General features: G+C 39.3%; 1 long non-coding RNA gene across 2 annotated transcripts in view; it reads right to left on the bottom strand.

Annotated features, from left to right (window-relative positions):
- LOC128312235 (uncharacterized) overlaps positions 1–21,582 on the bottom strand; it is a 40,788-nt gene extending 19,206 nt beyond the window's left edge. The window contains exons 1-2 of one of the 2 annotated variants that reach the window (XR_008291257.1): positions 20,399–21,582; positions 17,946–18,089 (exon numbers count right to left, since the gene is read on the bottom strand). This is a non-coding gene — a long non-coding RNA (uncharacterized LOC128312235). The remainder of the gene's footprint in view (positions 1–17,945; positions 18,090–20,398) is intronic. The other variant, XR_008291258.1, reaches the window with a different exon arrangement.
- Between the last annotated feature and the right edge of the window lie 3,999 nt (positions 21,583–25,581).

Below are 25,581 nucleotides of genomic sequence, written 5' to 3'. Positions count from 1 at the left end.
GGGCTGTGAGAAAGAATCTGTTCCATGCCTCTCACTTAACCTCTCAGGTTTTCTGGAAATCTTTGGCATATAGAAGCATCATCCCAATCTCTGCTTTCACCTTCACCTGGCATGCACCCTGTGCATGTTATCTGTGTCCAAATTTCCCCTTTTTATATGTCATATGGGATTGGGAACCACCCTAATGAGCTCAATTTAACTCAATAACCACTATAAAGCCCCTATATCTAAGGATCACATTCTGAGGTACCGGGGGTTAAGAAGCCAAAATATTTTGTGGTTTGTTTTTTAAGAGACACGATTCAGCTGATAAAAACTAGGGAAGAAGTAATGAACAAACAGACAAGTTATTTCCTCTCATATAGTGTTCATTCCAATGATATTTTGTAGTTTCCCACCCACTCAATGTGATGACACTCAAAATTGATCTCAAGAAAATAAAGGTTTTTCTTGAACACCTGTGTGAACCAATAATCCACACATCACACAACTTGTTCATAATGCAAAGGAAAGAGGGTGAAGCAGCATGAGAAAATAACGGGGTAGAGGGAAGAAATAAAGTTGTTTAAAGAATGCTATAGGAGGCATTTAAGAGGTAAGTGAATTAAGTGTGAATTCCGAGATTCAAATATGGCTGGCCAATCCCAAACCCTCCGTCATCCTTCCATGTACTTTTCCCAGATATGAAATGTCCCACTTCTCTATCCAAACATGAACCGAGAATTTATACTTCCTCACAGCCAGCTAAAAATATTTAACCAGCAGGATGGAGAAGGGAATTAACAATCCTTTCCATCTGCCAAGTGGCAGGAAAGTTTTACCTGAGCTGTGATCCATACTGATACTATTTAGTATCATCTAGAATGTGTTAACAACTTCCTCCTTGGTACTTTCCATCCTCACCACACTTTACAAACCTGAAGCCCTGCAGCTCTCTGACATCTTGGGGGGTTGGGGAATGCCATTTTAAGGTGGGATGGAGCTGAATGAGGGTTGGGGTGTAGATAAGTGGGGGAAGCAAAGTCAGGAAAGACTCTCCCCAAATAAATAGTAACTCTCATGACCCTCAGACTGCAGAAACTCTCCCTCCATAAGCCCCACATCCACATCATTAGGGAATTCTTGCTCATTACACAGTGAAACTCCCTGTGCACATACTAGACAAGATAAAAACATGATACACGCATGGAAACTGTTGCTTTTGTTTTGTTCTTAAAGCAACTGAGCCCTAAGATGTTTTGAGTCTTGGAGGAACCAGTCATAAAAATATCAATTATTAAAATAATATCCCCCCTGTAAAAAATCCCCTGGTGTATAACTTAATTCTACATCATCCAACTACAATAAAATTTCATCCTTATTGATTTTTTTTATTAAAACTGATTATTCCAGGCTAGTGAGGAGATGGGGGTTTTAAGTTTTCTCTCTCCAAATTCTCCTTTCCAAAATACTGTTTCCCCCTTGAAATTAAGAATTACATTCCTACAAGTAATGTTATATGAACTTGTGGAGACTCAACCCTCAGACAGTTAAATGGCATTGCTCTATGGGAAATACTTCTCTATTTCTTAGATTTTAAATCTCTTATCCAGACAGATTCAAGGTAGCAGTCAGATTACTCTTTGTAATTCACATTTTGGAGAGGAGTCCCGGGTGCTATCTAGACTGTTCTGTCCAATATCCAGCTTTTACCTCACTCACACATTCCCCTTCACCCTGGCAAGAACAAACGTTTGCCCAATTGCCCTCAATGGACTGTGCAGTAAAATACTCTTTAAAGATAAACTCTTCAACGAAAGAGCCCAGACATTTGCTCAAAACAACTAGCAAATTGTTTTTCCACACTAGTTTTTCACATAGATTGTATTAGCTATTTTTATGCTTTTCCCTAGAGGTCAGGGATAACAACTGCCAAAAGGCAAGGCATTGTGATCAACAAAACAAAACAAACTAAAATAACGTATAAAAGTTAAGCAGAAAAAAGCTGAGCTCAGGCCTCACATCCCAAAGTCATGTCTATTTCCCTCATCCATTCAAAAAAACATTGAGTGCTTACTATGCACTAAGCATTATACCAGATCCAGAGGATAAAGAGGCAGTTAGCATGGCCCCTGTCCTTGAGATTTCATGGCATAGCAAAGTGGGGTGGATAGACCAGCTAACAAAAGCAGTGACACATTTCAAACAAAGTGTTTAAACAGAGGGTTCGGATAACCGGAAAGAAGGAGTAATTATATCTATTTGGGGATCGCTGTAGGAGAAAATGGGGCGATCCAGAGAAAGAGTGCCATTTGAACTGAGCCCTGAGCTGTGTGACATGATGTTTGTCAGAAGAAGGAATATTTCCAGTTGGAGGAAAAGAACGTGCAAAAACAGAGTGAGAAGTCTATAACATGGAGCACTGGTAGCTGCGATCTGAATATGACCCTCAGACACATTTTGTTTGGGCTTTACTTAAATAGTAAATTTCATATGAAATCAGAATCTCCAGATTCTTTTATACAAAACAGAAGATCTAACACCAATGTTCCCATATTCTCATCTGGAAAAATTGTCCCTTTAGACAAGACGGGTTTTCTCTAGTTTTGCTCTCTACTCATTTCCTAACCTGCCTGGCTCCTCAGACAATTGAATTGATGGTGAGCAATGGTGGAAGATTAGTAGAAAAAAAGTCAAAAGTAGGCTGGTTACAAAAGATCTGGAATGCCTAATAGAAAGCTTATTTTTATTTTTGTGGTTTGATTCAAGTTGTGATTTAAATTCTAGTTAGTTTACATATTGGGTAATCTTGGTTTCAGGAGAATTTAGTGATTCATCATTTACATATAACACCCAGTGCTCATCAAAACAAGTGCCCTCCTTAGCACTCACTACCCATCTAGCCCATCCCCCAGCCACCTCCCTCCATCAATACTCAGTTTGTTCTCTATAGTTAAGAGCCTCTTGTGGTTTGCTTCTCTTTCTCTTTCTCTTTTTTCATTCCTCTATGTTCATCTGTTTTGTTCTTAAGTTCCTCGTATGAGTGAAATCATATGGTATTTGTCTTTTTCTGACTGACTTTATTTCACCAACAATAATACATTCTAGCTCCGTCCATGTCATTGCAAATGGCAAGATTTTATTCTTTTTTGATGGCTAATATTCCATTATATATATATATATATATATATATATATATATATATATACCACATCTTCTTTATCCATTCATCGATCGATGCACATTTGGGATCCTTCATAGTTTGGCTATTGTTGATAGTGCTGCTGTAAACATCAGGGTGCATGTATCCCTTCAAATTGGTATTTTTGTATCATTTGGGTAAATACCTAGTGGTGCAATTTCTGGGTTGTAAGGTAGTTCTATTTTTAACTTTCTGAGGAAACTCCATACTGTTTTCCAGAGTGGCTGCACCAGTTTGCATTCCCACCTACAGTGCAAAATAGTTCCTCTTTCTCCTCATCCTCACCAACATCTGTTGTTTCCTGTGTTGTTAACTTTAGCCATTCTGACAAGTGTGAGGTGCTGTCTTACCACGGTTTTGATTTGCATTTCCCTGTGACGAGTGATGTCGAACAACTTTTCATGTGTCTATTAGCCATCCAGATGTCTTCTTTAGAAAAGTGTCTATTTATGTCTTCTGCCCGTTTCTTAACTGGCTTATTTGTTTTTTGCGTGTTGAGTTTGGTAAGTTCTTTATAGATTTTGGATAGTAACCCTTTATCAGATATGTCATTTGCAACTATCTTCTCGCACTCCATAGGCCACTTTTACTTTTGCTGATTGTTTCCTTTGCTTTACAGAAGCTTTTTTGGGACCTTGATGAGGTCCCAACAGTTCATTTGTTTTTATTTTCCCTGCCTTTGGAGACATGTCTAGTAAGAAGTTGCTGGGGCCAAGCTCAAAGAGGTTGCTGATTCTATTCTCCTCCTCTAGGATTTTAATGGTTTCCTATCTCACATTTAGGTCTTTCATCCATTTTGAATTTATTTTTGTGTATGGTATAAGAAAGTGGTCCAGTTTTATTCTTCTGCATATTGCTGTCCAGTTTTCCCATTGCCATTTGTTGAAGAGACTGTCTTTTTTCCATTGGATATTCTTTCCGCTTTGTCAAAGATTAGTTGGCCATATGGTTGTGGGTCTGTTTCTGGGTTTTCTATTCTGTTCCATTGATCTATGTGTCTGTTTTAGTGCCAGTACCATACTGTCTTGATTGCTGCAACTAATATAGCTTGAAGTCCAGAAATGTGATGCCTCCAGCTTTGCTTTTCTTTTTCTATTTCTATTTCTTTTTGCTATTCAGGGACTTTTGTGATTCCATACAAATTTTAGGATTGTTTGCTCTAGCTTTGTGGAAAATGCTGGTGATATTTTGATAAGGATTGTATTAAATGTGTAGATTGCTTTGTGCAGTATAGACATTTTAATAATATTTGTTCCCCCAATCCGTGAGCATGGAATATTTTTCCTTTTCTTTGTGTCATCTTCAATTTCTTTCATAAGTTTTCAGAGTATAGATCTTTTACCTCTTTGATTAGGTTTATTCTTAGGTATCTTACGGTTGTTGGTGCAATTGTAAATGGGATCCATTCCTTGATTTATCTTGCTGCTGCTTCATTATTGGTGTACAGAAATTCAACAGATTTCTGTACATTTCCTACGACTTTGCTGAATTCGCATATCAGTTCTAGAGATTTCTTGGTGGAGACTTTTGGGTTTTCTACATAGAGTATCATGTCATCTGCAAAGAATGAAAGTTTGACTTCTTCCTTGCTGGTTTGGATGTATTTCTTTTCGTCGTCTGATTGCTGAGGCTGACTTCTAGTACTATGTTGAACAACAATGGTGAGAGTGGCCATCCTGTCATCTTCCTGACCATAGAAGAAAAGCTCTCCGTTTTTCCCCATTGAGGGTGATATTAGCTGGGTCTTTTGTATATAGTCTATGTGATATTGAGGTATGTTCCCTTTATGCCTACTTTGCTGAGGATTCTTAGCAAGAATGGATGCTGTATTTTGTCAAATGCTTTGTCTGCATGATTGACATGATCTTATGGTTCTTATCTTTCCTTGATTAATGTAGTATGTCACGTTGATTGATTTGTGAATATTGAACCATCTGTGTAGCCCAGGAATAAACGCCACTTGATCGTGGTGAATAATTCTCTTAATGTACTGTTGGATTCAATTTGCTAGTATCCTGTTGAGAATTTTCGCATTCATCTTCATCAAGGACACTGGCTTGTAATTTTCCTTTATACTGGGGTCTTTGTCTAGTTTTGGAATCAAGATAATGCTGGCCTCATAGAATGAGTTTGGAAGTTTTCCTTCCTTTTTTTGGGAACAGTTTGAGAAGAATAGTTATTAACTCTTCTTTAAATGTTTGGTAAAATCCCCCTGGGAAGTCATCTGGCCCTGGACTTTTGTTTGTTGGAAGAATTTTGATTCAATTTCTTTGCTGATTATGGGTCTGTTAAAATTTTCTATTTCTCCCTGTTTCAATTTTGGTAGTTTGTATGTTTCTAGAAATTTGTCCATTTCTTCCAGGTTGTTCAATTTGGTGATGTATGATTTTTCATAATATTATAGTTGTTTGTATTTCTGTTGTATTAGCTGTGATCTCTCCTCTTTCATTCATGATTTTATTTATTTGGGTCCTTACTCTTTTCCTTTTGGTAAGTCTGGCTAGGGGTTTATCAATTTTACTAATTCTTTCAAAGAACCAGCTCTTAGTTTGGTTGATGTGTTCTACTGTGGTGTTTGTTTGTTTGTTTCTATATCCATTTATTTCTACTGTAATCTTTATTATTTTTCTTCTGCTGGCTTTAGGCTTTATTTTCTGTTCCTCTTCTAGCTCCTTTAGGTGTAAGATTAGGTTGTATATTTGATATTTTTCTCGCTTCTTAACGTAAACCTGTAGTGCTATATACTTCCCTCTTATGATTGATTTCACTGCACCCCAAAGGTTCTGGACAGTCATGTTTTCATTTTCATTTGCTTCCATGTATTTTTTTTCTTTACTTTCCTGTCTAACCGATTCATTCTTTAGCAGGATGTTCTTTAACTTTCATGTTTTTGTGGTCTTTCTAAATTTTTTCTTGCCGTTGAGTTCCAGTTTCATAATGTTGTATTCTGAAAATATTCATGGTATGATCTCATTCTTTTTGAATTTGTTGAGGCCTGATTTGTGACCCAGTATGTGATCTATTCTGGAGAATGCTCCATGTGCACTTGAAAAGAATGTGTATTTTGCTGTTTTAGGATGAAATGTTCTGAATATATCTGTTAAGTCCACCGGATCCAGTGTGTCATTCAAAGCTGTTTCCTTGTTGATTTTCTGCTTAGACGATCTGTCCATTGCTATAAGTGGGGTGTTAAAGTCCCCTGCTCTTCTTGTATTATTATCGAGTTTCTTTGTTATTAATTGATTTCTATATTTGGGTTCTCTCAAGTTGGGGGCATAAATATTTACAATTGTTAGATCTTCTTATTGGAAAGCCTGCTTTATTATGATATAGTGCCCTTCATCTTTTGTGACAGTCTTTGGTTTAAAATCTAGTTTGTGTGACATGAGTATGGCTACTCTGGCTTTGACATCCATTGGCATGACAAATAGTTGTCCATCCCCACTTTCAATCTGCAGGTGTCTTTAGTTCTACAATGAGTTTCTTGTTTGTTTGTTTGTTTTTTTATCCAATCTGATACCCTATGTCTTTTGATTGGAGCATTTACTCCATTTACATTCAGAGTGATTATTGATAGATATTAATTTAGTGTCATTGTATTACCTATAAAGTCAGTGTTTCTGGAGATGTTCTCTATTCCTATCTAGCTTTATTGCTTTTGGTATTTCTTTCCCACTCAAAGAGCACCCCTCAATATTTCTTGTAGGGCTGGGTTAGTGGTCACAAACTCCTTTAGCTTTTCTTTGTCTGGGAAACTCTTTATCTCTCCTTCTATTCTGAATGACAATCTTGCTGGATAAAGTATTCTTGGCTGCATATTTTTCCCATTCAGCACATTGAATATATCATGCCATTCCCTTCTAGCTTGCCAAGTTTATGTGGTGAGATCTGCTGCAAGCCTGATGTGTCTTCCCTTGTAAGTTAGGGACTTCTTTTCCCTTGCTGCTTTCAGGATTTTTTCCTTATCTCTGTATTTTTGCAAATCTTACTACAATATGTTTTGGTGTTAGCCTACTTTTATTGATTTTGATAGGAGTTATTTTGCCTCCTGGATTTGGATGTCTGTTCCTTTTCCCACATTAGGGAAGTTTTCAGCTATAATTTGCTCAAATAAACCTTCTGCCCCCTTTTCCATCTTTTCCTTTTCTGGGACTCCTATGATACAAGTGTTATTATGCTTTATAGAGTCACTGAGTTCCCTAAGTCTACCTTCATGATCCAATTTTTTTTTCCTCTTCTTTTCAGCTTCATTATTTTCCATAATTGTATCTTCAGTATCACTTATTCATTCTTTTGTTTCTTCCATTCTTATTGTCATTACATCCAGTCAATTTGTATCTTGGTTATAGCATTCTTTATTTCAGCCTAACTAGTTTTTAGATCTTTCATCACTATGGTAAGGGATTCCGTGGTGTCTTCTATGCTTTTCTGAAGCCTGGCTAGTATCCTTATAATTGTTGTTTTAAATTTTGATTTAGGCACATTGCTTATATTTGTTTTTATTAGATCCCTGGCCACGACCTCTTTTGTTCTTTCTTTGGAAGATTCCTTCATCTTGGCATTTTGTCTAGGTCTCTGTCTTCTGTGTGTTAGGTTAATACCAGATTATGTTTCCTCCTCCAATAGTTTTTGTGAATATTTTTCTTATGCAATCCTTTGCATATTGCTTTCTTTACTTCTCTCTCTCTCTCTCTCTCTCCCCTCACTGTGATCAGGACTCTACAGCACCTGTGATTCTTTTTTTCCCTAAATCACATCTCTGTACCTCCTACCTTCCACATTACAATGTGTCATCTTTTCTTCCTCTAGTTCAGTTTGTTCTCTCAGTCCTCAGATTTCTTGGGTGTTCAGAATAATTTGATATGTATATCTGTGGTCAAGGGATGAGGCAAACATGATTATTATTTCATGAATAATCTTAATATCTGATAATAATGTATTATTTTTGTGTAAGGAGCAACACGAGTCACAGCAGCTTTGACACCTGAACACATCTGATGAGCACAAAGCAGAAGAAGACTCTCAGAGGCTCTCCAGTTCTCTAGTTAGGAAATAGTTCATGGAACTCAACCTAGGAGAAGCCAGGGGATATTTTCTCCAAGTTTCCACTTGTCTCGTGGGAACCTAGGGCTCTTCTAGGCCAACACCCTAGCCCTTGTAGGCAAGGTCTGTGTCAGGTTGCCTAATTGCCCTTTGGAATGAACACAACTTTACCTGCATTGGAATTCAATCACAAAGTCTCACCAGCTGGTGAAACAGCTTTGGTCTATTATTCACCTCTTGGCTCCTGGTCTTTGTGCCCGATGGATGCAAATCCCCAAGCTCTCCATTCCAAATGGTGCCTATAGTAAAGCTTGGGTCTCACCGTGAATCATCAGATCATAGTCCTGCCTTCAGCTGGAATGAAATGTGTCCTTGGATTTCCTAGTCTAGAGACTCTTGCTGAGACAACAAAGTCCTGCCAGGTGGTTGGGGCTCAAGCAAGCATTTGCTCAGCTTTGTATTTGACCAAATGACCACAGGGATGCATGTGTTACACAGATGTGTTGTCAGAATCAACAGAAAAACAAAACAAAACGAAAAACCAAAAAACCTCATGTCTGCCTCTAAAAGGAAGCTTTATGTTGTAATTCATTTCTGAATAAGTAACTCCCACAGAACCTACTAAGTCTCTGGGCACAGGATCCCATATGCCTTTTGGAAAGGTCACACATAATTGAAAAAGGAAACATGTGGCAAAGGTGGCCAAGTTAGGTATCAGACTGAATCAGCACATACTGACTGAGGGCCCACTCTGATAATAGTGACCAACCATGGCAGACTTCTTTACACCTCACAGTGCTTTTCACATGTATCCCTCCTCTGAGCATCACAACAGCCCATTAGGGGAAAAACGGGTGCTAAGAAGATCATCAATATTTGTAATCAGCACTTGAAAAATCCAGCTGTGGAATGCAAAATCATCCTTATAGTCTAAACAATATCTAGAAAATCCAAAAGACTACTTTTCAAAAATCTATGCAAAGTAAAAAGATAATTTCATTAGCTTCATGGATGATAAATATGCAGAAACCTAAATTTTAAATTATATCACTAAGAAATGAAATGGAAAAAAATCTCATTCACTACATTAATAATACTATAAAGTTCAGTGACAAATTAACAATAAAAGTACAGAGCCCATATGAACAAACTTTCTCGTAAAGCAGAAAAAGAGTCAACACAATGAATTCCTAGAGGAAAAATGAGAAAAACAACAATACCAACAGCAACAACAACAACAACAACAGAAAGCATAATACGTAGAAAATGTAATGAAATGACTGAAAAAGAAGTTTATGCATAGTAATAATTTAAAACAGATGTGTTAATTCTCCCTTTTAAAGGTAGAGGCACAAATCAGGTTTTTGTAAAAATTTAAATATGTCTTGTTTTAAGAGAGCCTCAAAACAAATTGACACACGAACATTGCAAATAAAGAAATTTAAAAATATGCCCTAGATAATTGCTAACAAAAATACCATTTAAGTATATACAAAGATAGACAAAACAGAATTTAAGAACATTATAATATGGACTATTCAGCATTTTTTTAAGTTTCAAATCCACCTAAAAGATTGAGCAGTCATCTTTTTTTTTTTTTTTCGAGAGACAGACAGAGAGAGAGACAGAGAGAGAGAGAGAGAGAGAGAATCCCAAGCAGGTTCCACACTCAGCACAGAGCCCAATGAAGGGCTTAGTCTCACAACACTGGGATCATGAACTGAGCTGAAATCAAGAGTATGACACTCAGCTGACTGAGCCACCCAGGCACCCAACAGTCATCTACTTTTTAATGTACTTATCAATGTAGTTTTAAAATATATAAATCAAAATCCATCAGAGTTCCCAGGAGAAATTGAAAAGCTACAATAGATCACACAGATCACAGATCCTAGAAGATAAAATTAATTGTTTTTCAAGAAAATTTAGACAGTTAACAACTTTGATCTAAGAGATAAATATTTAGCTCTGTACCCAATAAACAAAGAATGCACATTATTTTCAAACACACGGAACATTTGTAAACATGGACTGTGTATTGAGTCACAAAGAAACTCTCAATGAATTCCAAAAAGAAGAAATTACTCACCACAATGGAAAAAAATTAGAAGTTAAAGGACAAAATAAAAACACCACTACCACCAAAAAAAAAAAAAAAAAAGCACCCAGAAATTTAAAAATAAACTTCTAAGTAATTTCTGAATAAAGAGGAAATCAAAACTTCTTAAATTAAAAATTGTTTAGAAATAAAAGTAATCTGAGGTGCCTCGGTGGCTCGGTCAGTTAAGCACCCAACTCCTGGTTTTCAGCTCAGGTCATGACCTCCTGATTCATGGGTTCAAGCCCTGCTTTGGGCTCTGTGCTGTCAGCGCAAAGCCTGCTTGAGAGTCTCTCTCTCCCTCTCTGCCCATCTCCGACTCGCATTCTCTCTCTCTCTTTCAAGATAAATAAACTTAAAAAAAAAAAGAAAAGAAATGAAAGTAATCTAAGCTCTAAATACCAATACTTAATGGGATGCAATATGTATATGTGTGAACCAATAAATATATATGTGAATATATATTCTTATGTTTTAAAAAACAAAACTAAGCTTTCAGCTCAAGAATAAAATAAACACAAAGTAGACAAATATAATGTAGACAAAAGCAGAAATTAATCAAAATTAAGTAGATTTATCAAGAAGACAAAAAGTTAACTATGAAAAAAGCGATGCAACGGACAACTTCAAGAGAGACTTCTCTTGCCACCCCATCTACAAGAAAAAGCACCTCCACTGCCCTCTCTACCCCCCTTACTATGCTTTGTTACTCTTCACTGCATTTGTTATATACATACTGGTGTGCAGTGAAGAATTAACCTCACCCAAAAGGAGGTCTGGGTTTTGCCCTTGGCTCCTCGAGATGAACTACAGCTCCCTGGAATGTCCTAATAGGAGTGTCTTAATCTAGATGTTTTGGTCACCGGACCAACAAAATCTAACAATGTGAGTTATGATGGGGGCTTTCGGCCATGCCACATCAGTTCCAACTTCCAGAGAGATAGGAGACTAAAGGTAGGAGCCCAACCTCCAGGAGGGGCTAGAGACTAAAATACAGCAAGGCAGGCTACATATGCAATTGAGCCCAGTAAAAAATAGATGAGCCTACTGGCTCGGCAATTGTTACACATCATGATCAAGAGGAGGTAATGCCACCATGACTCCATGGAGAGAGGCCAACCAGAAGCTTTGTACTCCTCTAAGTATCTACCCTATGTATCTCTTTCTTTGGCTGCTTCTAATGTGTATCTTTTCCCTGTAATAACCCATTTCCATGAGCATAAAAGCCTGTAGCAAGTTCTGTGAGAACTTCTAGTGAATCATCAAATCTGAAGGTGGTTTTGTGAATACCCCAAGCTTGTAATTGGTGTCAGAAGTGAGAGCAGTCTTGTGGGAACTGTTCCCTCAGACGCTGGAGTTTAGCTAATTAATTATTACCCAATTACCCAGAGTTAGCTAATTCCTCCTCCCACCCTATACCTCAATGAGGTGGTCAGCTTCACAAGGTTTGGTTTGCTGTTATATACCTAAAGCATATAACTACATCTCATACACAGAAACAGCATAATAAATATTTATCGAATTGATTAATTAATCCAAGAAGATAAAACAATTCACCTTCAAGGGACAAAAATTGCATTGACTTTTGCAACAGTAAATGCTAAAAGACAATAAAACACTATTTACTAGCTTTCAGAGAAAAAATTATTATCCAAGATTCCTACTCCACCAATTTCTTGTTCCTGTGTGAAGATGCAAAAATAAATAAATAAATAAATAAAAATAAATCGTATTCAAATATGCAAGATTGCAGAATAATAGTAACTATATACTTTTTCTGGATGAAGTAGAAGACACGTCCCCAAAACACTTACCAAAACACTGAAGGATGAGCCAAACACAAAGAAAAGAGAAAATAATACTAGTTAATAGCGCTTGCTATATGCTAGGCACTCTCCTGGGTGCTTATAGTCATTCATTCCAATCTTTTTGTGCAAATCAATGAGGTAGCTACTACTATTATTCTCCATTTCCAGTGAGGAGCCTGAGACAGAGAGAGGTTCGCTTTTCTGCTCAAAATCATACAGTCAACAAGAAGGGGCACCAGGATTTGAACTGCAGCACTATGGATTCAAATTTGAAACTTGCTGACCTTACACTATACTGCCTTTAATAAAGCTTTAAAGAATCACAAGAGTTGACTGATGAATCTAAATCCTTACTTCAGTTATTACAAAATTGAACACTAAAAAAAGAGTTTTTGTCTCAAATGATACAATGCAGAACTCCAGACAAAAATTATGAAGATTAAGAAGTGGAGAATACATCTTTAAAGCAAAAACAGTAAACTCATTGCCTATAAAGAATTGAAATTAAGTGTTATGATTTGGTATTGATAAATATAGGCTCAAAAATGTTCTTTTGAAAAATAATTTTTTTGCATTTGTTTTTGAGAGACAGAGAGAGACAGCGCACAAGTGGGGGAGGGGCAGAGAGAGAGGGAGACACAGAATCCGAAGCAGGCACCAGGCTCCGAGCAGTCAGCACAGAGCCTGACACGGGGCTCGAACTCACAAACCGTGACGTCATGACCTAAGCCGAAAGTCAGACATTCAACTGACTGAGCCACCCAGGTGCCCCAAGAATGTTCTTTAAAAAAAAAAAAAAAAAGCTTTAATGTAATCACTGATAACCAGCTATGGTTCAAATCAAGCTTCCATGGAAGGCATCTAAAACTGCTAAACAGCGGTAGGTCAGGAGATTCAGGGCAGCAGACGGACCCTTGGCCCAGGATTCCTGGAACATGGGGAACAGCCTGTCCTGCCTCTCCTCTGCCTTGACCTCCCAAGGAGAAAAGACTCAAAAAAATAAACCACTTCAAGTTCTGGTCCAAGATGGTGACATAGGAGGCTCCTGAGCTCCCCTCCTCGCATGGACATACCAAATGCACAACTATATACAAGCAAACAATTTCTTTTGAAACAAATCCAAAAGGAGCTGAGCAACACCTATGCATCAAAATAGTGGCTGACTACTCTCAACAATAGCCAAATTATGGAAAGAGCCTAAATGTCCATCAACTGATGAATGGATAAAGAAATCGTGGTTTATATACACAATGGAGTACTACATGGCAATGAGAAAGAACAAAATATGGCCCTTTGTAGCAACGTGGATGGAACTGGACAGTGTGATGCTAAGTGAAATAAGCCATACAGAGAAAGACAGATACCATATGTTTTCACTCATATATGGATCCTGAGAAATGTAACAGAAGACCATGGGGGAGGGGAAGGGAAAAAGAAAAAGAGGTTAGAGTGGGAGAGAGCCAAAGCATAAGAGACTCTTAAAAACTGAGAACAAACTGAGGGTTGATGGGGGGTGGGAGGGAGGGGAGGGTGGGTGATGGGTATTGAAGAGGGCACCTGTTGGGATGAGCACTGGGTGTTTTATGGAAACCAATTTGACAATAAATTTCATATATTGAAAAAAAAAATAGTGGCTGACTGCTATTCTCCCCAGAGACTGGGGAGACAAGTGGATGCCTCCCCCACCTCTCCCTCTAGCCCAGTCACCAGTATTTACCTGGAAGGAGCTTAAACACAGACCAGGGCCCCAGTTTTTGCAGCTTCTGCCCAGAGGATTTTTTTTTTTTTTGAGATGAGGAGGGACAAATCAAGAGTTCAGGTATTAAATCGTGTTAGATGTCTGCTGGAGTCCAGGGCTAGCAGTCAGTGTCAAGCAAACATTTAAACATAGGGGACTGATATCCCAGGGTGTTTTTATGTTTAAATGTGTGTGTTGTGTGTGTTCATTTTACATACACTGGATCACATTTTCCACACTGTTCTAACTATATTTACATTCTTACAGATGCAAAATGAATGAATGAAACAATCCATCAGTGTACATTTACAGAGATGTCTGAAGTTTTGATAATCAGAATCTCTCAGTGGTAAGATAGTGGATTACTTATACAATCTTTTTGGATTCTCTGCTGCACTGTTTGAGTTTTATTTATTTATTTTTTTACAACGAGCATTGGATTGTTCTTGTCTATACAATAACGTAATTTTCAAAAGACATTAGAAGAAATTTGTTTTGGGGTTTTTTTTTTAATGTTTAATGTTTATTTTTGAGAGAGACAGAGAGAGACAAAGTGTGAACAGGGGAGGGGCAGAGAGAGAGAGAGAGAGAGAGAGAGAGAGAGACAGAATCTAAAGCAGGCTCCAGGCTCCAAACTGTCAGTACAGAGCCAGACACGGGGCCTGAACTCACAAACTGCGAGATCGTGACCCGAGCCAAAGTCGGACACTCAACCTCAACTGACTGAGCCCTCCAGGTGCCTCTAGAGGAAATTCGTTTTACATGTAATAAATCCTGAAAGTAAATATGGTCTCTGATACAGAAAATTTACAAGATCTAAACCTTAGCACTTCTCTTCAGTTTCACACAAAGAGCTAGAATGAGTATACACTGACGTGAGTTGTAAACATTGCCAATTACCCATTTTCAGATTGTGACTGGACCGGATGCCCTTTTTTGACAATGCTAAGTTAAGCCTGAGCCAGTGTATGGAGCAGGTAGGTACAGAGCGTTATGCACGTAAGTTTCTAAGTGTGCGTGTCAACAACCTGCATCGGGACCTGGCGGGTGCCTTCCACACCCGTACTAGAAGACTCCTTGCTAAAGAACCCTGCCTTTTAATGAGTTTACCATTAAAAACAAAAATTGGGACACTGCCTAGTTCCACAGTGTTAAATGAAAATAACATTTGGAGCTGAGTTAATCGGATTGCGTGGGATCTGTTTTTCCCCTTGCTGCAAATCAGAAGAGTTTTCAGCTAACAAGAATGGGTGCCCTACTTGAACGGGCAGCGGGCACCACTGCTAGGCAGGGCAGCCCTTAGCATGGCATTGCCATCATTACATCCCCGGGTTCGCGGCAGTGAAACTCCGGGAGTGGCAAAGCCAAATCAGTTCAATTGTCTGATTGTTCATACTCATAAAGTGGGGAAGCTGGCAGGGGTCCGGCATAAAACTTGGGAGTTCGGCAGTGGAGCTCCTTTAAGGTAATTCATTGCCCTCTGCAGTAGCTTAAATCAGAAGGGCCAGCATGGTCACAGAAAATGCAGCTCCCCACACTGCTTGAGAGCAATATCGCACATAGCCGGCTGCTCTGCCAGATGTCAAAGGTGCACTAAAAGCACTTGTTTTTGATCTACCCCATTCCCGAGAAGTACAATGGATGGGCCTTTAAGTACGGCCATAAAAAAAGATTGTGATTAATGAGGCAGCACAACTTAATAAACCAAGCTGACTCCCGCTTCTTTCTCCTAGGCATTTTCACTGTCCACAAAGCAGTTCTTTTACTTAGCAGCAGGGACATGTAAAATGTTAATCATCAATCTGTGGGCCATTAAAGAAGTTGCTTTCCCTTTCTCAACTTGAAACCAAGGGGGAAAGATAATAGGTTTGGTTAACAGAGCTGTTCACATAATGGAGATGTGCGGAGGAAAGCTTTGATAGAGTCAGCGTGGGAGCCCTGAGCGCTAATCCATCCTGCTCTTGGGACCACGAGTTCAAGTCTTTGGTGGGGCCGGAAGGCTCAGTGTGGAGGCTGGGGTGAGTGTCTTGATCTCGCTGGACACAGGGGAGGGAACTGTACCTGAGTGGGGCCAAAAATAAGATCAGAAGGCATGGGTGCTCTCTGTGTCAGAAGAGAGGAACAAAGATACTGCTCATTTATCTGGCTTCCTTCTTCCCAGAAGAGACGGCCAAAGTAGCCTTCCCAGGTAGGCGAGCAGATGTGAGGGGAGGTCCACACAGTAGAATCCCCCTTTGCCCAGCGACCGAGGGAGTTTTCTGCTAATTCTCCAAAATCTAATGAAATACTTCCTCGGCAGGAGTTGAAGGTACATCAGAGATATCCAACGTGAAGACTGTCTCATGATATAAGAATTACTTTCAACAGGGGCAGGAGTCAGAGATGCAAGGATCAGGCACACGGCCCACAGATGTTTAAAACGGCCGATCAGTTAATACCAGTAGAAAAAGAGAAGATACTGGAAGGCAGCACCAGATGAGGGCATTTTTGAAATGGCCACAGCTGGGAAAGTTGATGCTAAAGTTAAGAACAGTTCACGAAACTTTTCTCCTTCCTTCCAGTAAACCCTTGGTCTTGTCTTGCTAAAGAAAACTTAGACTGCACTGTGGCCAGAGCATGTATCAGGAGATTCCTCCAACTCCTGGAGAATGTGGAGCTGATGACCCCAATGAGGAGGACCAATGGCCCATGGCCTTTTGAGAAACTCTACCTGGTCAGCTGAAATGCTCCTTCCCTGCTAGAGGATTTACCCCTCCGTTATCATTACTTCCTCTAAAAATGAAACAGGGCAAGGACATTTTTCATTGTTTAAAATCATGGGCACCTACAGTTCTTTGTGTGTTTTGCTCAGGAAGCTTCTCCTGAATCCCAAGTTAAGACCCTGAGGTACAATGAAATTGGTCTCTTACTAAACCAGTAGGTGAGGAATACCAACCAGGCTCAAATATGCAACACTCACTTCTCAGACCAGGACACGCAGACCATGAGAGAGGTGCCAACAACCTTGAAAAGTAGACCGTGGCCAAAGAAATCTTTGGCAGTTTATACCGGGGCCATGATGTTCATTGTTTTATGAGGTTTCTTGGAGCAAGAGAATGAATTTATGGGACAGCTATGCTGAGTCAATAAAAGTGGGCTTCCTTCCTTGCTCCCTCTCTCCCTACACATCTCACTTAAATTATTATATAGTTATCAAGGAATAGATCTTGGTCAAACAAGCCTGAACACTTTCTTCAAGACCTTTCACTTATCAAGGCGACCATATCATTTCCCACTCTCAACCTCCGCTCTCTCCTCCACAAAGCAACCACAGCAGTTGGTCCAAACACTGATGCTCCTGTTTCCCGCCACGCCCTCTGCTGGGCATGCCCTTCTCCCTGCCTTTCCCTAGTTTTCTCATTCCCCAGGACTCAGCGCAAGCTTGAGCCCCTCCAGGAAGCCTTCTCTTGCTAGGCACATTAAGCACCCATAGGAGATCCCCTGCATGTACTTGCTCTCTCTCTCGACCCTGGGCTATGACAATTGATTTGGGTCTGTGTGTCCCTCAGTATACACCTCATAGAATACCCTGTGACAGTAAAACCTGTCATTGTTGCTGCTTCAGACTTCCTATACACAACAGGTATCAACAAAATAGCAGTATTTTCTAAAAATGTGCTTGACATAGATTGAGAAAAACTTCTTTCAGACACATCAAAGAAATAATGGTGGTAATGGTGATATGAAGTTGGAAGGGGTCGTTGGGATGAGCAATTAAAGGGCTTCCCAAAAAACCCTTAGAGCCATCTCTCCTGGTTGTAATCACTCACCAAACAGCAACTTGCTTATGGGCAGGGTCTACATCATATTCAGTGTCCTACTTCTAATGCCAAGAAGCTTATACTCCGTGTATAATTAATAAATGTTTGCTCAATTAATTAAGTCAGTATTAACTATATGTGGAGAACAGTTCCTAACTTCCCTAGCCTGCATGGTAAAACTTAACTCCTTAGAATTACATGGAAGACGTTTTAACAAATTTCCCCCAAAATTCTCCTGTTTGAAAGGAGAATAAATAGACATTTGTTTCTTGCTTACTTAACAGTCTAGGGCCCAGGCTGACAACGGTTCTTCTGTGTTCAACAGATGGATCTCAAGATTGCCCTTGGGTATCCACAGTCCAGCCGCTGGGAGGGGAGAAGAACACTGAGGAGAACACATGGGAGGCTTTATGAGTCATCCCTAGAAGTGAAACACATCTTTTTGCTCATACCATTGGCTAGAACTCAGTCAATTACAGGGTCATGCCTACTTGCCCCTCCTACCACCTCCTACCTTATTCCATGATGTGCCCTAGGAATAGCCACACAACTACTCATCAGTTCCCAAGCATCTCTTCTGGCTGCCATTCCCTTCTCCAGGTAAAATTCTTATCATTCTCTGTGAAGCCCTCCCTTCCTTCTCGAGGGAGTGTGTCCCTCCTTCGCTTGACTTCAAAAGCATTTTGCAAATGGCTCAATTGTAGCTTGCGGTGGAGTGAGGTTTTTAAACATGTGTCTTCCCACAGACCTGTGAGTAGCCACCTTGCTAATCTTGGCACAGTGAATAAATCTTAGTTAAATCAATGAATCAATGACTAACCAATAAAGTAATTGAGCAGCTGCTATGGGGCAGGGGAAGGAGAGGGTCACAAAAGATAACATCTAGTCCAGTCTATCTACGCTCTATCAGCCGTGGTTCTCAGGCAGCTTAAAAAAGAGATCATAAATTTTCATAATAGTACTGTAGAAACGGGTTCACTTTTAAAATCTGATAAAATGAGATATTTTATCAAAATGTTTCAATTCCCCACTCACTGCTCTTCAAGAAATGATCCAAGAGAACTCTTAAAAATTATTCCCAAGCTTATGCACCCAAGCTTTGAAGTCAAAGCACCCTTTAAGTTCCTCTACTTTGTGGAAAAGGTAGGTGATAATTAACTTTCTTCACAAAATGTAGTCAATTCCCATCTCTTAGGTATATCCCAAGTTTTCCACCTCCATCTTAGCTCTTGCAGTGATGAAAATTTACAGTGATCATGGCCATTCAGTGTAAGAAATGAATTAACATTCTCCACAGGACCCTCATTTGTATAGTATATTAATAGGCTCCTTATGTAAATTTCTACTCTTACCTCACTGCTTATATGCCTGCTAGCTGGTTGTAGGCAATTGAGAAATGAGGGCAAGACATGTTTGATTTCACATGATGTTGCTTAGAGGGATGGTGAGGGGGGAAAATGGGTGGGGTTCAAGCAGCGAAAGTTACAATGGACATATTTTGTAGCTGTTACCAAACTAGCAGTGCTCAGTAAAGCCTACTTTCATTTAATTACATCTTGCTTCTTGTGTCAGATTTTGCCATTGTAAGTGAATAATGGGAAAATAAAAGAGAATATATCTGATGATATTTTGAAGATGCCTGGTGCAAGATATGGACAGCTAGTCAAAAGTGTGCCCTTTCCTAAATAAGGAGAATTTTTTATTAAAGATTTCTGAAGAAAGGGTCTCCTAGGTGGCTCAGCAGGTTAAGAATCTGACTCTTGATTTCGGCTCAGGTCATGATCTCATGTTTGGTGAAATCAAGCCCCATGTTGGGCTCTGTGTTGACAGTGTGGAGCCTACTTGGGATTCTCTCTCCTGCTCTCTCTCTGTCCCACCCCGTTCGTACTCTCTCATGAAATAAACATTTTTTTTTTTTTAATGTTAAGTCACCACATTTTGGTGTCTACCGTTGTGGCTTAGTATTCCCTAATATAGGACTCCTTCAATTTTGGCATTCTAGGATCAATCTCATGAACTATCATATTACTCTTCTGTTTGAAAAGAGAAGTAGATGGGGAAGGTTATGTATGTGTTGAGGCAAGGAGTATATGGGAATCTCTGTATCTTTTGTTCAATTTTCCTGTGAACCCAAAATTGTTCTAAAAAAATAAAGTCAATTTTTTTAAAAAGAGGAGAGAAGTAGCTTTAGGTCCACCAATCTTGAGTTGGAGGTTGTTTTGATGACAAAATAAAAATATCTTAAATAATAATTATTAATAATTGCTCAGCATGTCTATTTTGTGCCAGACACTGCCCTAAGTGCTCTAGGCATGTTATCTCTAATTCTCAGAATAATCCTATTTGACAGAGATTAGGTTGCAGAGATAATGTTCTCCACAACATTCAGGTACAAGAAATGGCACATTTCCTTATTTTTCTAAATCTAGATAGAAGTCCCCTCTCTCTAAAATGGTAAGTGTCAATCTTAGCCATATTATAAAACAATTATACAACATGTAATAACAAAGGTAGTTTACTGGGCACTTGGAAAGTAGGGAAGGGTTTCTAACCTTTAGGCCATCAGGCCCAGGGTCCCAGCCCATGTGATTCATTGACAGGCAGGAGGCTCCATTTGGTCCATGACTAGCATGGACATACATTTCTCCCTATGACTTCTCAGGCCATAGTTCTCAGTCACTCCTCCTAATATCCATGAACTAGCCCTTTCACAAGCCCTATACCTCTTACCAAAAACACCACCATCTTTCCTATCTCTAGGAATGAATTCCTCTTTTCTTTCCCGGGGTAGATTTCCTCTGCTTCATCAACTCCGAGTTCCAGCCCTCATCAATGTTCCAGAAATCTTAGTAAGGGGTTAGCATATTGGGACCTTGCAACTTCTGAAGTAAGCCATTAATGCTCTGAGACAAGTGCATCCACCTATGTTCTTGGGATGGAAAATAGCAAGAAGAAACACAAGTCAGTTTATGAACAGATTATCCTGCCATATTCAGAGGATCAACTGGCTTCGGAAAGGTTCAACAAGTTGCCCAAGCTCACAAACTATTCAGTGGTAAAGCTTCAGTTCAAACCTAAGTCCATCTGGCTCCAAAGCCTAGAGAATTTTCTACCATTCCCTGTAACCCATTCTGGGAAAACTCAAGGTATACCATAGGGCTAAGAGGCTTTTTGTGGTAATAGGAAATAATCATAAATCATCCTCAATAAATGAAATATCTTACAGATTCACTGAACTCCAAGTGTTAGAGAATCTTTTCACTTGATATCTTCAATGGTTACCCAAGCCTGGTATTCAAATAACTACTTTCCACTTATACAAACACACATACATACATATACACATACAAATAAGTAAAGAGAATTATTAAAAGCATTAATTTGCCATATCATTTTGCAACTAGAATTCTGCAATCACATATCTCATGAATTATCATTATGGAAAAGCATAGACAATTAAATCTTATTGGACTCATCTTAATGACAGCCATATAAATATTTCCAAGTTAAAAACTTAGTCTCAGAAACCTCTGCATATTTTCCAGGAAAACAGAGAAATATTTTAATACAACAAGAGACCACTATTTGCCTTAACACAAATTTGGCCATTATTAAGATAAATGATGGTGACTTAGAAGGCTTGAGTTCTAGTCCCTCTTCTGAAAATAGTTATATTAACTTTGGGCAAAGCACAGTCTCTTTGGATCTCATTACTTCATCTATCTTTGTTGCTCTCACATTTTCTAATTCTACATTTCTGGAAAAAATTGGTGCCTTGCTTGTAAAATTAATGATGTTTCTTGGTCCACATTTGCAGTCAGGGAAGGAAAGGGAAGAGGATGGGAGGGGAGAGGAGGTGAGAAAATATTTCCACATTTTCCATAAGAAATTTCCATAAGAAATTATGGTCCATATTTCTTTTTTTTTTTTTAATGTTTTTTTTTTCAACGTTTATTTATTTTTGGGACAGAGAGAGACAGAGCATGAACGGGGGAGGGGCAGAGAGAGAGGGAGACACAGAATCGGAAACAGGCTCCAGGCTCTGAGCCATCAGCCCAGAGCCCGACACGGGGCTCGAACTCCCGGACCGCGAGATCGTGACCTGGCTGAAGTCGGACGCTTAACCGACTGCGCCACCCAGGCGCCCCTGGTCCATATTTCTTAAGGCTAATCTAAGAGTCCAACTGAAATTCTGTCGCATCCTCTGGAATCAGTCTGGAGTTTTATAGACTTTGGTATTGCACTCCCCCTAGCAGGCCCATCCCTTTGGACGAGATGGGTTGAAACAGGATGTCTTGGTCAGACACCATCAAATAATTGATTTACCTAACTCTCTTTGTTCTAATTCCATGTACTTCAAGCAACCCTCTGATTATAATCCATCTTCCAAGGCCTCCCGGGACACAGTGTGATGGTCAGGCTGATTAAGTTTTTGTAGTTTTCATAGATTCTACTTTTCACTGTAATTTGAGAAACTGGAATGTCATGAGATGCTATCCAATAGTTAGTTGCTGTGTTCACCAAAAAATATTTATTTGTCTAGGAAGGCAAAAAAAAAAAAAAAAAAAAAAAAAAAAAAAGCATAGTAGAGGCAGAAAATTTTCACTGGCATACACAATGCCAGACTTAAAAGAACCCACTCATTATCTTGCACTTACATTGTGATGATGTCAAAAGGGAGTGGCTTTACCATGGACTCACATAGTCTATAAATGGCCATTAACTGTGCAGGAAAGATTCCCCCCCCCTTGAAATGGACAGATGCCGAAGATACAAGGTAACATTTCACAGAGGACAGTTTGGATTTTCTCATCTGATGGCCTAAGTTAGGTCCTGACATTCAAATATGCATTTCAGGGGCACCTGGGTGGCTTGGTCGGTTAAGTGTCCGACTTCGGCTCAGGTCGTGATCTCACGGTCTGTGAGTTCGAGCCCCGCGTCGGGCTCTGTGCTGACAGCTCAGAGCCTGGAGCCTGTTTCCGATTCTGGGTCTCCCTCTCTCTCTGCTCCTCCCCTGTTCATGCTCTGTCTCTCTCTGTCTCAAAAATAAATAAACATTTAAAAAAAATTAAAAAAAAAAAACAAATATGCATTTCAGCCTATTCAGGAATGCATGCTTTAGCAATTATTTTGTTTTTCTGGTTGTTTTTTTTGTTTGTTTGTTTCAGGTGTAGAATTTAGTGATTCATCATATACATACAACACTCAGTGCTCATCACAAGTCCCCTCCCATCACCTGTTTAACTCATCCCTCCACCCATCTCCCCCCTCCAGTAACCTTCAGTTTGTTCTCTATAGTTAAGATTCTGTTTTATGGTTTGTCTTTTTTTTTCTGCTATGTTCGCCTGGGTTTTTTTTTTTCTAATGTTTATTTATTTTTTGAGAGAGCAAGAGCACACGCTTGAGCACAGGAGGGGCAGGGAGAGAGGGGGACAAAGGATCTAAAGCAGGCTCTGTGCTGACAACAGAGAGCCTGATGTGGGGCTCAAGCTCACGAACCATGAGATCATGACCTGAGCTGAAGTCGGACACCTAATGGACTAAGCCACCCCAGGGCCCCATCTGTTTTGTTTCTTAAATTCTGCAAATGAGTGAAATCATATGATATTTTCCTTTCTCTGACTGACTTATTTCACTTAGTATAATATGCTCTAGCTCCACCCACATCATTGCAAATGGCAAGCTTTCATTCTTTTTGATGCCTGAGTAATACTCCACTGTGTACACATACTACATCTTCTTTATCCATTCATTAGTCATTGCACATTTGGGCTCTTTCCACAATGTGGCTATTGTTGATAATGCTTCTATAAACATCAGGGTGCATGTATCCCTTCAAATCGGTATTTTTGTGTCCTTTGGGTAAATAACTGGTAGCACCTTGCTGGGTCATAAGGTATTTTTAACTTTTTAAGGACCCTCCATACTGTTTTCCAGAGTGGCTGCACCAGTTTGCATTCCCACCAACAGCACAAGAGGGTCCCCCTTTTTCCACATCCTTGCCAACATCTGTTATTTCCCGTGTTGTTGACTTTAGCCATTCTGACAGGTGTGAGGTGGTATCTCATAATGATTTTGATCTGTATTTCCCTGATGCTGAGTGATGTTGAGCATATTTTCATGTGTCTGTTGGCCATCTGGATGTCTCCTTTGGAAAAATGTCTGTTCATGTCTTCTGCCCATTTCTTAACTGGATTATTTGTTTTTTGGGTGTTGAGTTTGGTAAGTTCTTTATAGATTTTGGATACTAATTCTTTATGCAATATGTCATTTGCAAATATCTTCTCCCATTCTATAGGCTACCATTTACTTTTATTGTTTCCTTTGCTTTGCAGAAGCTTTTTATCCTGAAGAGGCCCCAATAGTTCATTTTTGCTTTTGCTTCCATTGCCTCAGGAGATGTATCTAGTAAGAAGTTGCTAGGGCTGAGGTCAAGGAGGTTGCTGCCTGTGTTTTTGATGGTTTTTTGATGGTTTCCTATATCACATTTAGGTCTTTCACCCATTTTGAATTTATTTTTGCATAGAATATAAGAAAGTGGTCCAGTTTCATTCTTTTGTATGTTGCTGTCCAGTTTTCTTAACACCATTTATTGAAGAGACTATCGTTTTTCCCTTGGATATTGTTTCTTGCTTTGTCAAAGATTAGTTAGCCATATGGTGGCGGGCCCATTTCTGAACTTTCTATTCTGTTTCATTGATCTATGTGTCTGTTTTTGTGCCAGTACCATACTGTCTTCATCACTATAGCTTTCTAATATAACTTGAGGTCCGAAGTTGTGACGCCTCCAGCTTCACTTTTCTTTTTCAAGATGGCTTTGACTCTTCAGGGTTTTTTATGGTCCCATAAAAATTTTAGGATTGTTTGTTCTAGTTCTGTGAAAAATGCTGGTGGTATTTTGACAGGGATGGTATGAAATGTATAGATTGCTTTGGGTAGTATAGCCATTTTTAACAATATTTGTTCTTCTAATCCATGAGCCCAGAATGATTTTCCTTTTCTTTTTTTAATCTTCAATTTCTTTCATAAGTGTTTTATAGTTTTCAGGCATGCTCTAGTAATTCCAAGTATTCTGGCTAGTATTGCCTAGTCTTCTTTGTTACTGATTTGATCTAGCTTTAACTCGTGGCTCTCCCTTGGGTAGCTGATTTAATTAAGTCACTTAACTTACAACCATCATTTTCAAATCTTTATAATGGGCATAGCCATCACGTTGGGGTTCAGATAAGTGAAACTGCACATAGTATACATTTAGCACAATGCCTTAAACACAATGAGTGCTCAACACATGTTACCTATAGTAATAGTATTAAAAAGTTATCATTATAATTATTACTGCTCGGCAATAATTATCAGCATTTTGTAAACTCCTTATTTGTCCTGGAGACCCTTGAAGACAGAAATGGGTCTTATCTACTAAGGCTAACCTCAGTGTCAGGGCATAAGATATGGCAAGGCTCTATAAATATTTCTTGAGTAGGATATACACTGAACAGTGGTACAAAACTAAGGAGTGTACCTCCCCCCACCCATCCCCTAAGATATCCCCAGAAGCCCTTCAGCAGTCATCATCCCGTCTCAGGAAGCCCCAGCCCATGTTTGTCTTCGTCTGTCGCATTCATGTGAACTTCAGAACACACCGCCCTCTACTCCCTCAATAAAACAATTTACAATCCTACCACCATCCATGAGGACTCTCTATGCTCTCCCCCAGCAGATGAATGCATCCAACAATCATCTCTCCTCCTCCTCCTCTTTGTTGTTACCAGTCTCTCTGCTCTTCAAGTCCTTATCTACAAAATTTCGAAAGTAAGTAAGGAGTTCCCAAATATGGCGACAAACTACAACAGTTTTCTAAGGCTGCCATAACAAAGTAGTGCAGACTGGGTGGCTTAAACACAAGGAATTAATTC

The sequence above is a fragment of the Acinonyx jubatus genome, chromosome D4 (genome assembly GCF_027475565.1).
Source record: "Acinonyx jubatus isolate Ajub_Pintada_27869175 chromosome D4, VMU_Ajub_asm_v1.0, whole genome shotgun sequence".
Taxonomy (NCBI): domain Eukaryota; kingdom Metazoa; phylum Chordata; class Mammalia; order Carnivora; family Felidae; genus Acinonyx; species Acinonyx jubatus.
Note: the sequence above shows the minus strand (reverse complement) of the source record. Positions and strands in the feature narration are given on the sequence as shown.